General features: G+C 42.9%; 1 protein-coding gene across 6 annotated transcripts in view; it reads left to right on the top strand.

The window, feature by feature from the left end:
* The first annotated feature begins 9,732 nt into the window (after window positions 1-9,732).
* The window catches only part of LOC147458577 (uncharacterized), a 72,169-nt gene continuing 67,762 nt past the window's right edge, over window positions 9,733-14,139 (top strand). For 3 of the 6 annotated variants that reach the window (XM_086513232.1, XM_086513230.1, XM_086513234.1), the window contains exon 1: window positions 9,852-10,041. The gene's annotated coding sequence lies outside the window, so the exon portion shown is untranslated. The other 3 variants (XM_086513235.1, XM_086513233.1, XM_086513231.1) reach the window with 3 other exon arrangements.

Below are 14,139 nucleotides of genomic sequence, written 5' to 3'. Positions count from 1 at the left end.
CTAGAAGCAGGGAACCAATAGAGCCAAAAATCATGACCAGATGCTTCTCAACATGGATCGCGATCCATGTACCAGGTAGGCATCTAACAGTGAAATTTGACAAGTACATCCCTGATTACTAAGGGGACACTTTTTCCAAAAGGAGCCGTAGACAAAAAGTGAAAAAACCTGATCAAAGTACCAAAAAGGGAGTTTTTTTGCAAAAAAATGCAAAACAGACACAAAATCTTGCTTTTGACTTGGGAAAAGTTGATCAAATTCAAAAAGATTTGGGGATTAGCATCACTTTTGTCACAAACTCACAAAGTATCAGTCCAAAATCTTTCCAAGCGTGGATCGCGATCCATGTACCTTTTTGGAATTTTGAGCTGATATTGGGCAAGTAGAAAAGGGACAACATTTAAAGCACTTTCTCCCAAGGGACCCTTATCAAGAAAAGTTCAAATAGAGGGCAAAAGGGGCAAAAATCAGATCAAGGAAGAAACCACTGGAACAGACCCTAAAACTGACTTTTTGCTAACCTGAAAAACTCCAAAACATTCAAAAACCATACAGCCAGCATCAGTAGGCCAAGAACTAGCTGTGGGTCAAGATTAAGTACATTCTGGCACTAAGGAACATGGATCGCAATCCATGTTCCCCTGACACATTTTGATACAAAAGTTGCACCATAGCTAGAGGGCATCACACAGAGTCTAGTGTTCCTTTCAAAATCGATGCAAAAAAACATACCAAAGCCCAAAACTGGCAGGAACTCTGTCAAAGTGACAGAATTGACCTAGCTTCCAATCCAGAGGTTCATTTCTAAAAAAATTGATACCACAAGACCTCCTAATCATGCTGAACCTGATGGTATCAAGAAAAGTTCATTTGGCTTCCAAACATGAATTGCGATCCATGTTCCTTTGAGTCAGAACAGAAGCAAAATTTCACCACACAAAGAGCTAGTCCACAGGACCCTCGTGGCTCTTTCAAAATTGAAATTGGACCTCAATTGTTAATTTTGTGTGAGGAATTGTGTGCTACTAAAAAACCTAGCTAAATTTTGTCGTTTAAAAGCTATAACTAACAAGAACGACTGTAAGCTCACAGCTATCAAGTATTTTTTTGACACGTTGCAGGTACTAGAAGATATTACCCAACAAGTAAGATCAAACGGGGGATTCAAACTAGCTAATGAGGTAACCCGGTTTGGATTTTGCAAAACCAATTCTTCATGAATTTGCGACCGAGAGGATTGTACCAGAATAGGAATCCCAACATCTTTGACCAAGAGCAGTCACTCAATGGAAGAGAGCGTGAATCAGAGACCACTACCACCTTTAGAACCCATTTTAGAGGAGAGCTTCTCTAACACTTCGTCAGAAAGATCATACAGTCTCATGAGTGAGGTTTCTATCAAGTCGAACCCTAAGGGAACAGCTCTAATTGGGGCAGGTCCTTCTCAACCTGTATCTGATGTAAAATTGTTGTATTTGAAGTTTCAATTTGAAAATGTGCTTAAGGCTAAAATCTATAAGAATTGAATGGACCGCTATTGTGTTAAGTTAGAAAATAAGCCAAGCGAGTTCAGAGATCTTGTAGATCTTGATTATGACAGGGATATGTATTTTGACAAAGAGGAAATGATGTACCTAGTGATTCATAACCCCTTTATTGTGGATAAATGGGGGATGATTGTCACCAAGGACAAGGTAGATCACGAGGTGGCCGATGAGCCACCCAAAATGTAGAACAAAACGTAGTGCTCAGATGCACCAATGAGATAGAGCGCCTTAATACAGACAACAAGTATGTGGGGCTATATAAGTTTAATAATGGAGAACAAACACTCTATTACAGATGTGATGAACCCCGCATCAAGGAACTGACTGACCATAAAAACTTGTATGTTTTCACGTACACGAAGGGGATAAGTATTCAGGTGGTCATAATAGACAAGTATGGTCGAAAGTACTCTCCAACGGATCGTAAAGGAATTAGACAGGTATACATATTTTGGGGGACCACTCCACCAATACTATGTAGATCCGGAAGAGGTGAAAACCACGACTACTCACACAAGACCTGAGATTGTATATGTGAGCCCAGTGAGAACCAGGGTGGAGGAGTCTTTTGGACATGAACGAGTCCCAAACACAGGGCCTTTAGGATCAACGGGGTCTAGGGCTTCCATGAACACACATAGGGGCAGTAATGTTCTTGCTGTCACTTACACCACAAGAATCCCTTTGACTATTACACGAGATTGACTTGACAAACATATAGCAGATAGGATACCATTGGAAGTACCAAGAGGAGATTATGAACCTAGAGAAACCACATAGGAGGACCAGGTGTTGTCAGAATGGTTGCGGAGGCCAGACGTATGCGACCATTTCAAGTGGCAAAATGCGTACCCAAAAAGTATAGTGGATCAGGAGATCCGTATACCCATGTTTTCATCTTCAAACAAGTGTTGAGAGCGAAACAGGTAAATGATTTTCATACTCAATATGAAGGTTTTGGTTTGACGTTAGAAGGGATTGCTTTGACCTGGTTGAAACCGTTAAACAATTTGGAATTCCCAAGTATTGAGCAACTTCTCCGAGAGTTCATTGAGGAATTCTCAAATAGAGGAATCAAGCATAACACTGTCTCCCAGATTTATGCATTTAGGCAAAAGGAGAAAGAGAAAGTGAAGGAAGCATCGCTTCGTTTCAAGCAGTATATAGAAAGATGCCCTGTTCGAGAACTATCTCAGGATGAGAGACTGCCAGTCTTTTTCATAGAAGGATTGCGAAATGACACGCTCAAAAAGGACTTGCACTTAAAGGCATATGTAACTTTTGAACAAGTCACAAAAGAGGTGTTGTATTTGGTAGATAACTGCAAGGCATATGGAGAGGTAACTGAAGACACAGATTAGGGAACGAGTAGCACCTCTTTAACCACTAGTGAGCCCACGATGAAACTGGGTGGGCAAAACCCAATTGTGCCGGACGTTGATCAAATGATCGAGGAAGTGATCAGAAGGATAAACCAAGGAAACAGGACGAACCCAAACACATGACAACCGCCCACCCGAAAATACAACACTTGTGGAGGAGATCATCCAACCAAATGGTGCAACCTTCAACAAAGGCCAGGACTAAACACACCGCGAATACTGAAGTGGTGCGCTACCGAACAAAAATGGACAAACAATGAAACCCACGAATGTTTCTATGATTGGAACTATGTTAGAGACAGACAATATGGACCACATGGAGGGCAACAATTTCCACCCCCTCTAAGATACCAAGTAGGGCCAAATAATGCAATCCAAGGGCAGAAAAAACCTCAACCGGTGTTGGGACATCAACCTCCTTTACCCCAGGACAATAGGGCCATGGTACGAATTTCTCAACCCATAGAAACACCTTCTGATTAGAATATGGTCCAAGTAGTCTCATATCGGGTAGATTTATACAATACCTACGAGAGGGGATTTGATGGGAAATACATATGCTCCGGAGGGAAAAATTCCATGGATAATTCTTGAAGAGATGCCCGAGCCCTCATACATAGCATAGCCAACTAAAAACCATTACTTGGTCGATGAAAATACACTTATGTTCATGGAAAACTAGAACTACAAACTTAGGGGGTATCCTCCTAAAGCAGGACAACCGATGGGAGCTCCACAAGCTTCTCCACCACCTATAGGACCATGCTATGAATGCGGCGGTGATCATTGGGCAAGGGTTTGTCCAAGCAAAGGAGAACGGGTTAAATTTTTTGGGTTCTGTGATGGATGTACCATTCATCATCTCATTCCACATTGTCCAAAAAACCCTGACAACAAAGGGAAAGCAACCATGAACAAGATGGGGATTGTGCCAAGCTCAAGTGGATGAGAAACAGAACCAAACATTCCGATAAACACGGTAACTAGAGCTCAAGCACATGAGGCTACAAGGAATGCCCCAACGGCTTTGGAAACCAAATTACTGCAAACAGACGAACAACTGAGAAGGGAAAGAGACCTTAAGAGAAACAAAGAGGTAAGAAAACCATCGGATATACCATCAGGAGGATCTGTCTTGGTAGACAAGGTTTTTGAACCTTTGGACGCAATTTTAAAAGCTTACGATGCAAGGCTAAAGCCTAACCAAACCCAAAAGGATAGGTGGTTAACATACCCTCATCCAGGCTATGAAAAAGAGAGGCTAAAGATGTGCAAGGAGCTCATCCAAGCCGCTCAAGCGCTTATGGAACCACCAGTTCCGACTGCTCCAAAAACTGAGGTATTAATCCGTGAAAAAATTCAAGAGTTAGAGGGCCAATGGGGAATTGAAAAGGAACACCAACTAGATTCTGTAAACGAAACACCATTGGATACAAGGGTGGCAGCCAATACAACAGATGGAATGTATTTGCATGCACCACAGCCAATTTCGGAAGTGGAAAAACAATGGCCTCAGGAGTTATGGGAACAGATTAGGATTAGAAAAGATGGAAGTGTTACACTTCTATCAGCCCCTATCACAAAGATCCACTTGGAACATGAGCTCTATCCAAATGACATCCGATCATTGTATGGGGATGCAGGTACAACAATATTGAAAGACAGCAAACACGCAGTCATTGAAGACTTTGCCTTCATTTATTGGTCATGAAACCCCATCGGAGGTGAAGAAAGTACCATCTCAATGGAAGGCCAATCCTAAGATGATGGATACCAAAACTCTGCATGTGCTGATGTCATCCCCTATCCGTTGTACGCTAACTCTATCAACATTACTACAAATAAGACCGCATCTTTGGGAGAAGGTCGGGAAAAATTTGGAAAAAATAGGGCTAATAGTTCCACCACCCAATGCTTTTTCAAAAAAACTGAAGACACAACCCTCAAAACAAGCTAAACATGAGCCATTACCAGTGAACAAGGTAGGAGATTATTGTGAAGTCAAAAGGAAATACTACCTTGCCGGTGGAGTACAAAGAGGTTAAGTCGATAACAATATTGGATGGTGGGGCTGGAATAGCCATAGCCACCAAATCAATGTGGGAAAAATGGGGGAAACCTGCTCTCCAAAAGACAAGAATGAAAATTCAATTAGCAGATGGGTATCTGGAAAGACCAATTTCCATCATGGAGTAGATTGTGGTAACCTCTTATGGAATTGCATATGAACACACGTTCGCTATTATGAATTTTGACGAGAGCAGTAATTTTGACATCATATTGGGAAGACCATTCATGCGTCAGCTCAAAATGGTGCAAGATTGGGGTTACGACTATATCTATCTAAGGAACAAGGATGTCACTACAAAAATTAGTGTCACAGATCATAGCTATAGAAATGTAGAATGAGCCCCAAGAGAAGACTTGAACTCCACAACTGACCAAGAAGGGGGAATACCGGCTTGGCTACAGAACAAAGCTCACCATTGGATAGGAGAAGCTTTCGAAGGTGGTAGTTTAAAAAGGGAAGATTGCATTCTTGATAGGACTACACAAGACGAGGCATATATACCAGAGCCTTTTCCAGAAGATATGTTCGAACCTTTTGGATAGCAACATATACTAGCCACTCTTGATGTTTGTATAAACGAGGTGACCCTCACCAAATTCTATGATGAGGAAGGATATGATATCATTCCATTCCAGATGATGGGTGTCAGCCTCATTCCGAAATTAAAATGGAGGTCCTTGACAAGGAGGGGGTTGCCGATTGCTGACGCATAGTGGATGAGATCTCAATAAGAGACCTTGACCAAACGGATGAAGAAGATTTCCAGGGTTCAAGTGATAAGGTGTTAGAGGACAACACAAACCACGAGTTGTAGTGATACACCTTCCCACTATAAGAAGTATATTATTCAAGATAGAAAAATTGTGATGCAGAAACCCAAACAAGATCCCAAAGAACCAGGAACTTCATATGATGGGCATGAAAAGGCCAAATACATCAACTTAGCAGAACCAGGCGCAGAGCCTAAACCGGTATACATCGCCACAAACCTCACTGACAAAGAAGAGCGACTTCTAGTCAATACGCTCAGACGATACAAAGATATATTTGCATGGCCATACAAAGATCTAAAGGGGATAGTTCCTGTGATCTTTCAGCACATGATACCCCTTAAAAGTGATGCCAAACCACGTAGACAACATCCTTACACATACAATGAGACTTTTGCCAAGAAAATTAAGAAAGAGATAGACAAACTGAAGGATGCCAAGTTTATCTATGAGATTGAACACACCGATTGGGTGTCCCCTATTGTGGTAGTACCCAAAAAGAATGGCAAATTGCGTGTATGGTGTCATGAAAGATAAAGACGTTGACAAATACATCTCTACCAACAAAGACGACCTTGGACTAGAACTAAAAAATGTTCAAGTGCACTCACACCGAAGAACATGCAAAAAAAAAAAAGGAAAGCTTGTCGCTTTGACTTCCCGCGACCACCTGCGAGACAAACAACCATACTGCAGCCAAGCACAGTGTCTGAGGCGAGCAAGCATGCCCTCCTTGAAAACAAGAAATACATTGAGGAGCAGCTCTCAAACTTGGTCCATGAACCAATAATAACCTTCGACGAGTGGTTGACCTCTCTAGCTATGGACGAGAACTCTTATCTTGAATCTTTGTCATCAACATTAACAGAACCAACACGACATCCAAAGGACATCTACACAAATAATTTCAATAAAGCATTGTGCACTTTATGGGATGACAATATTGACATCCAATTTATTTTCAATGACCATGGACCTGCAACTTTTTGCACATCTTACATGAAAAAACAAGATTCATCGGCAAGTACAACAATGAAAAATGTCACTGAAAATTGCAAACAACATAATCTTCCCACATTGGAGCGCTTGAAGAAGATTGAAGTGCCTTGATCAACACACAAGAAATATCATCCCAACAAGCAACATACATTGCAGTAACATTGCCACTACATAGTGAAATTCATCTTCATCAATACCTTTTAATCTGAGAGAACATTGTTGCTAAAAAGAAGAGCCACCTTGGAGACACTTTCTCCTGATGAAACATAGATCTTCTTTGATGATAATGTCACCAAGTACACCAAAAGAGCGTCAGCTCTATCAAACCTATGTTTGGCTGAATTTGCAAGCTAGTACGATACTACTCATGACAAGCACCACAAGCGAAAGAAGCCTCGGGTGATAAAGTACACAAACTTTAATCTAGCTATGGACCTTGAAAGACATTACCACGAACTTTGCTTGCTATTTCTCCCCTTCAAGGGTGGTGAATTTGAGTTTGAAACGTGCACAATGACATGGAAAGAAAAGTACGAGTCCAATAGTGTCACAATCATTAATAACAAGAAATTTTTCACAAAACTAGAACTTTGCAAGGGTTCCAAGCAACAGTCCTCCTCCAACGGCTCCTCAAAAGAAAATGACAAAGAAACATTCAACTATGAGCTCAATCTTGACTTTCCAAGCACCAAAGCTCACAACATAAGTATCATCACTCATCAAGACTTCTTGGAATGCCAAATGAAGAGTACCACTCACTAATAAGTTTAAATGCAGGGCTAAGGAACCTATATGATGATATCATGGCAAGAAAATGGTTGCAACCAAACAACCCTATTCAACTTTTCCTAACAGGAGGAGCTGGTACTGGCAAGACATTCACACTACGCGCCATCATTCAAGGGTTGGTCCGGTACTACAACACAATTATCACAAACAACATCGAGCTTTCGACAACATTGCTAATGGCTTACACGGGCAAGGCAGCTTTTAACCTAGGAGGCACAACAATTCACTCAACTTTGCGCCTCCCGCTGTTGCTAAACTAAAACATTTCTCTTTCTAATGAATCCCTTAACGACCTCTCCCAATTCTATGCAAACCTAAAGCTTGTTGTCTTCGATGACTCATGAGGCATCCTTGATTGGAAATAGACTATTGCGTATTATTGACACAAGGCTCCGAGCTATCAAACATAACCACACTCAACCATTTGGTGGATTGGACATCAACTTTTGTGGATATCTTTGCCAGGCGAGCCCCGTACACGATCGTTGGATTTTTTGTGATTCGAACAACACACTAGACATCCTACCCCTTCTTTCTGGCACACCCATATAAAGTGTGTTGAGCTTGTGATACCTATCGACAATCGAACATGGTGTTTGTCGAGACCTTGAATCGTATCAGAGTTGGAAGTCACACCAAGGAGGACTTGACGTTCATCAATACAAAACACATGAACAAAAACTACGACATTGTCACAACAGCTCACCTCTTTTTCACAAACATGTCAAAAAATCAACATAATCAAAAGGTTTTGAAAAGTTGAATACTTGTCCATGTTTCATCAAGGCACATGACAAGCCACATAAAACATGTTCAAGAAACATTGTTCTCCCCAAAAATCCATAACTAACTACAGAGCTAGCCCCAATCCTTGAACTTAAGCCTGACATGATAGTGGAAATATGTTCAGGCAACATTGACATTATGGATGGCTTGGTTAATGGTGCAGATGGACTTCTAGAAAAAGTAGACATCAAAGGACACTCCCATGTGGCGTGGATAGCCTTCTTTGATAGTTCAACATGCGAAAAGCAAAGAAGGCAAAACCGTCATCTCTTCCATGATCTCATCGACCCACATTGGACACCAATACTTGACATAAAAAAAGAGTTCCAAGTTGGCAAAAATCAACTCAACACGATATCCAAAACCCAACTACCAATCCAAGCCGCAAATGCGCGACAATCCACAGATCACAAGGCTTGACCATGGCGTCCGTAGCATTCGATCCTGTCGTGATACACAACCAGGGCTTAGTCTACACAACACTTTCACATATCAAAGATCCTTCCAACCTACACATTCTCAACCCAATATTGGACACCCACATTAAAATTGACCTAAATGTTCTCAAGGAAATCGAGCACCTTAGAACGAGTGCAAAGTGGGAATCTTTGAGTCAGTCACTCACTCTGCTCGCACACACCTACCACATTGTTCAATCATTAAATGTTGTGTCTATCCAAAAACACATCAAACACATTGAGAATGATTCCAATATCACATCAGCATCGATCCTTTGCCTGCAAGAAACAAAACAAAAAACTGAAACAAACTTACGTGCACCAACCTTCCATCACATCCATCAACATAGCGGCTACAGTCTATCCACATACCACACATCGAGTATCCACTTGTCCAAGAAAACCTTTTTTTTCATCACCAGGAATCGAGGCAATAACCATTGTCTTCCATTTAGTGAATGAGTCTCACATCCATGTCGTGAATGTGTACAAATCACCCAAGGTCCCAATAGAAACCTTCCTCTGCCACCTGCACAACTCCATGCAAAACATTGATTGCACCATCCCAAAATTTCAACATTGACAATGACGACTCCAACAATCAATATAGGAAGCTACGTGACTTCATGCACGCAAGAAAATACACGCAAAAAATTCAACGACCAACAACTACACACAGTTCTATCATTGACCATATTCGGGTATGACATGAGAGCGAAAATTGGGTCAGTGGGACATGATTTTGCTTTTGGTCTGATCATTTCTCTACATATTTGTTACTCCTAAAACAATCATCATCCTCAAAAAGGGGGCACAAGCCCTCACTCACCCACAAATTTTTTACCGTGCACCCCCCACCACACCCCCCCCCCCCCCCCCCCCCCCCCCCCCCCCCCCCCCCCAAACCAACATGTAACCATTTAGAGTCAGACCCAATCAACCTTTCCGTGAACAGTCTCTCCCTTCACAAGCCTTGTAACTCTACTTTTTTGCAGTCTGGAGAACCACTGAATTCGCAACGTGTATAGCTTCTTTGGTTCGTATCTAGCTCTTAAAATTTTCACTTGTTTCAGCTTAGTGCCAGATGCAACTTCTTGACATTGGCCGATCCCTGGGAGGGCAGGGTGCAAGACGCTCAGCTCGAGAGACGGGAAAGGACGAAGGTGCTCGGACAGTTCAAGAGATGACGAGGCTGTAGTTCTCTATCCTAAGTCATCGCCTACACAGGGCGGAGGCCAGGTAATCAACACCTTCAACGTGTAATACTCAATGTTTAAGCTTATGTAGCAATGAAATTGTGTGTGTGTGAGAGAGAGAGAGGTGTTGCTGCTGTTTTTAACCGCCATGTTCACTGCATGGAGGAAATCCACAAGGAGAAGGGCCTCGAGCCTAATGACTTTTAGGATTCTGTAGCTCAGGCTTTCTTTGATACGGAGAACAGTAATTAAGATCTTAGAAGTGAACTGAAGATTTTTTATAAACTCCGCCAAGCAGGTGGGTATTTTTGGTAGCAGAAAGGTTGTTATCATTTCTTGAATGGCTGCCATTTGGACCTTTTTAATCTGTGCACAGAGAGAGAGAGAGAGAGAGAGAGAGAGAGAGAGAGAGAGAGAGAGAGAGAGAGAGATGAACTGCTCCCCACCTTAAGCAACCACCATACTTTTAACTACGATGGTCGCTTAAGGTTTACAAAACCCCTCTCCTCTTTTGTCACATTCCCGCTTTTGGAGGTGCTGCCAGAGAACTTTAGACATCTTTCTAGATTCCTCTAGTCGTTCCCAGTTTCTCCGAGGGAGAGATGCTAGGGAGTGAGGGTTGTTTTGTGGATCCCGGCCAGTGTGAGCCTCTGTGAGGTAGTTTTCTCATGTCGGGTTGTATTTAGCTATGTTTAGTCTTGGGGTTTTGGCTTTTTTCCATGGCCTTGTAGGCTCCTCTTGCCTTGGGTAAAGCTTGCCCTAGCGTTTTGCTTGGCATGGATAGCATGGAGAGGGGGCAACTGTCACAAATTGCTGATGTGTCAAGCCATCGAAGAACAGAGCCGACTTGCAGATCCCGGCCGAGGGGTCTAAACCCTAGAAGAAGCAGAATAAGAATTGCGTGGGGAACTGACGACGTGGCAAAGCTGTACGAAATCCCGGATTTCACGTTGTCATGTTGACGTGGCAGCTGTATGGATTTCCGCAATTTTCATTGATAGTGTTGACATGGTAGTCGTACGGGTTTTCGCATTTTACGCTGATGATGTGGCAACTGTACGGATTTCCGTAAAATGCGCTGGCAGCTTTTGGCACTTTTTGACGAGTTGCTTTTGAGTTTAAAGCTTTTCATGTAAACTGCTTTTAATGAACAAGGGCCTTCAAATACGAGGCTAGGGCTCATTCTCTGACAGACTTCTGAGAGAAGGTGCAGAGCGTGGAGTACCGGCTTGTACTTTGTTGATGCAATATGTAAGGTGCAGCGGAAGTGAATGTTGAACTTTGCTCAAGATGAGTGCTCCGAACTGTGCTCAAGGGTTCCTTTTACTTATGGAAGGGATAGCCTTCCGTTCCTTTAGTGAGAGAGTGCAAATGATCACAAACAAAGTGGTAAACACTGTGAATGAAGGTGCTGAGACTGAGAGATAGAGAGAGAAGAATACGACACCAGAATGTTGTCAAACCCTCCTCCAAGGGCCCCCCTCTCTATGGCGAGAGAGGTCTATGCTATTGATTGCACAAATCTCGTACAATGGTCTAAATGCAATGGACTTGCCGATGATGTCGACGACGACGAGGACGAGGACGGCGACGAGATGGGCTGAAATTTGAAAACGCTAAGGGCTGAAATCTGCAAATCTTGTATGTGCTGAATTCTGACTCTTATGTCGATGACGACGGCGATGACGACGATGCACTAAAAACACAGATTCTGAAATCTGCGAATAGTGAGCTGAATCTGCAAACTGCGGCTGATCTGACCGTGCGGCGAGGATCTACTGCGGAAAGGTGAGATATGCGAGGTTTGGGGGTTGCGGTACGGAATCTAAATGCTGAAAACTGAAAACGTTGATGCAAATCGGGGAACCTGTCACCGGAAACTGCAAACGCTAGGGCTGATCTGCAACTCCAAAAACGCTAGGCTGATTTGCTCATCTGCTGTAAAACCGCTATGGGATCTGCTGTCACCAGGCTGATCTGCATCTGCTGAAAATGCTAGGCTTGTTATGCAGTTGATGAAAAACGCTGGCTGGTCTTTGGTGGTTGAAAACGCTATGTCTTCTTACCGGTCTTGTTGAGAAGGTGCACTTCAGAGGGTATCTGTTGCTTCTTCTACCAAAAAATGCTAACGCTAGGTTTTCTTATATATTTGCTTAGCCAATTTGCCCTACCCAGTTTCCCAACAAAGTCACTTAATAATAATAAGTGGGAAAATAGGTTTGTGCACTGTATAAATGCTCCTGATGGGTTCTAATGGTGATCTGACGATCATGCTATGTGCAACCAGAGGATATGCATCTACTCTAAGTGCCTGGATATGCACGGTCTGCGAACAGACTCACGAAAGTGCCAGAACACCTTCTAAGCTAGGCTGATTGAATCCTTGTCATGAAGTAGCTTGTCAACGTACACATAGGGCTAGATGTGCACGTGACATCCCTCCTTTTCAAAGTGAGGTATTGATACCAAACTGTATGGCATCGAGGGAGATCGACAACAGGGTTTGGAATCCTGTGAAGGACTCTTCGCCGGCCCACTTTGATGCTTGGGTCATGCGATACTTCAACTTCATAAAGGTCTGCAACGCTTGCTTCTTTGGGCCGTGCCGAAAGCGACACAAAGTCATCTTCAATGCTTCCACTTCGTCTAGAGTCATGCATCTACCTTCTTCAAGAATCTCCGAGGATGAAAATTCGTGAAACCACTTCCAACACAAAAACATGAACATACCGATTTCATGTAAAGTGACTGGAAAAATACTATTCAAAATTCGAAAAAACTGTGCATGCAATGCAGACATATAGACGGAGTGCCAAACCGTTCATCAAACACAGGCAAACAATGGGGTCGAATCTTGACTTTCTGATCTAAATCAATCAATTGTGGCAAATCACATTGGAAATGCCTATGCTTGATGCTCAATCCTTCTTGTGCTCTTTCGGAAACTGTGTCATGCCAAGGAAGAGACATGGAATATGACTTCCTTGAATGCAAAATTTTCAACTTTTCATGAGAAATCCGCATACATCCGTGCTCATTCATGAGTGATTCGTGCTCAACGTACAATATGGCATGCCTTTGGAAAGGGATCACATAAAGACGCTGATTAAAATATAAGAAACGATCACGAATAAAACACTCGAACAATGCGTGCTGACTAATCATTTGAACAGATAATACTTCCTGTGGGAGTTCTTTGGACCTCGACTCGAGAGCCAAGATCGGTTCTTCGTGATCGATCGAATCTGTAACGAGGTTAGATCACTAGAAAAAGTATCAACTAAATCATCATCCTTGTGAACAATCACATCTTTTTCTTGCAAATTATCATGCTCGCGCGAAATCACATCGTGATCATGCAAATTATCATGCTCATCATTATCATGCAATTCATCATCATGCAAAATCGTGTGTGTCTTGCTTTGGAGACGACGAGACTGAGAGTCTCCTTCGCCTGTTCCTTTTCAAACTGCCTCGGCACAATAGAAAAAAGTCGCAACAACTCTTTCATGTGTTGGGCGCTTTGTGCTTCATACGCTAACCGTCTTTCTTCGCACTTGCGATCCAATTCGGCTAGGCTTTCTTTGTACTTTCTGTCTGGTTGCTCGCGCTCACGCGCTATGGCTGCCATTCTTTCTTCGTATTTACGCTCTTTGGCTGCCATATTGTCGTCGTTTCCTAGCTCCTTGTCCATCATCATCTTGTCGAAAGCCTCCATAGGATCTGGTGCAATCTTTGGCGTAGATGGGGAAGGGGGAGGGACGGAAAAACCTCCTGGTGGGGAAAATTCTTCTTTGCCACCTCCATGCTCATCACCTCGATGCGAAGTATCCATTCTGCTTCGGGTGATGACCATCCACTGAAGTCTTGGGTTCTTAAGTTCATGAGGAACTTGGGTTCTTGCGGGTCTTGGGTTCTTGAGGTTCTTAAGGGTCTTGAGGTTCTTGAGGTTCTTGCGGTTCTTCTTTCGCTTGCAATCTGTGTTAGAGAAGGATCTTCTCTTCACCCAAGTTCTACTCTTTTCCGCGGGCGCACCCCTTGGCAGCCTTGCGCTCACACCAAGGTTGCTTTTTCCCTCCCAACTCACGTTGATTGGCCGGCTGCTAATTGCACGGTCCGCTCTCAATGAGTGAAAAAAGGC

The sequence above is a fragment of the Adiantum capillus-veneris genome, chromosome 5 (assembly GCF_014529385.1).
Source record: "Adiantum capillus-veneris isolate H3 chromosome 5, ASM1452938v2, whole genome shotgun sequence".
In the NCBI taxonomy this organism is placed as follows: Eukaryota; Viridiplantae; Streptophyta; class Polypodiopsida; order Polypodiales; family Pteridaceae; genus Adiantum; species Adiantum capillus-veneris.
This window is presented reverse-complemented; position numbering and strand designations above follow the sequence as displayed.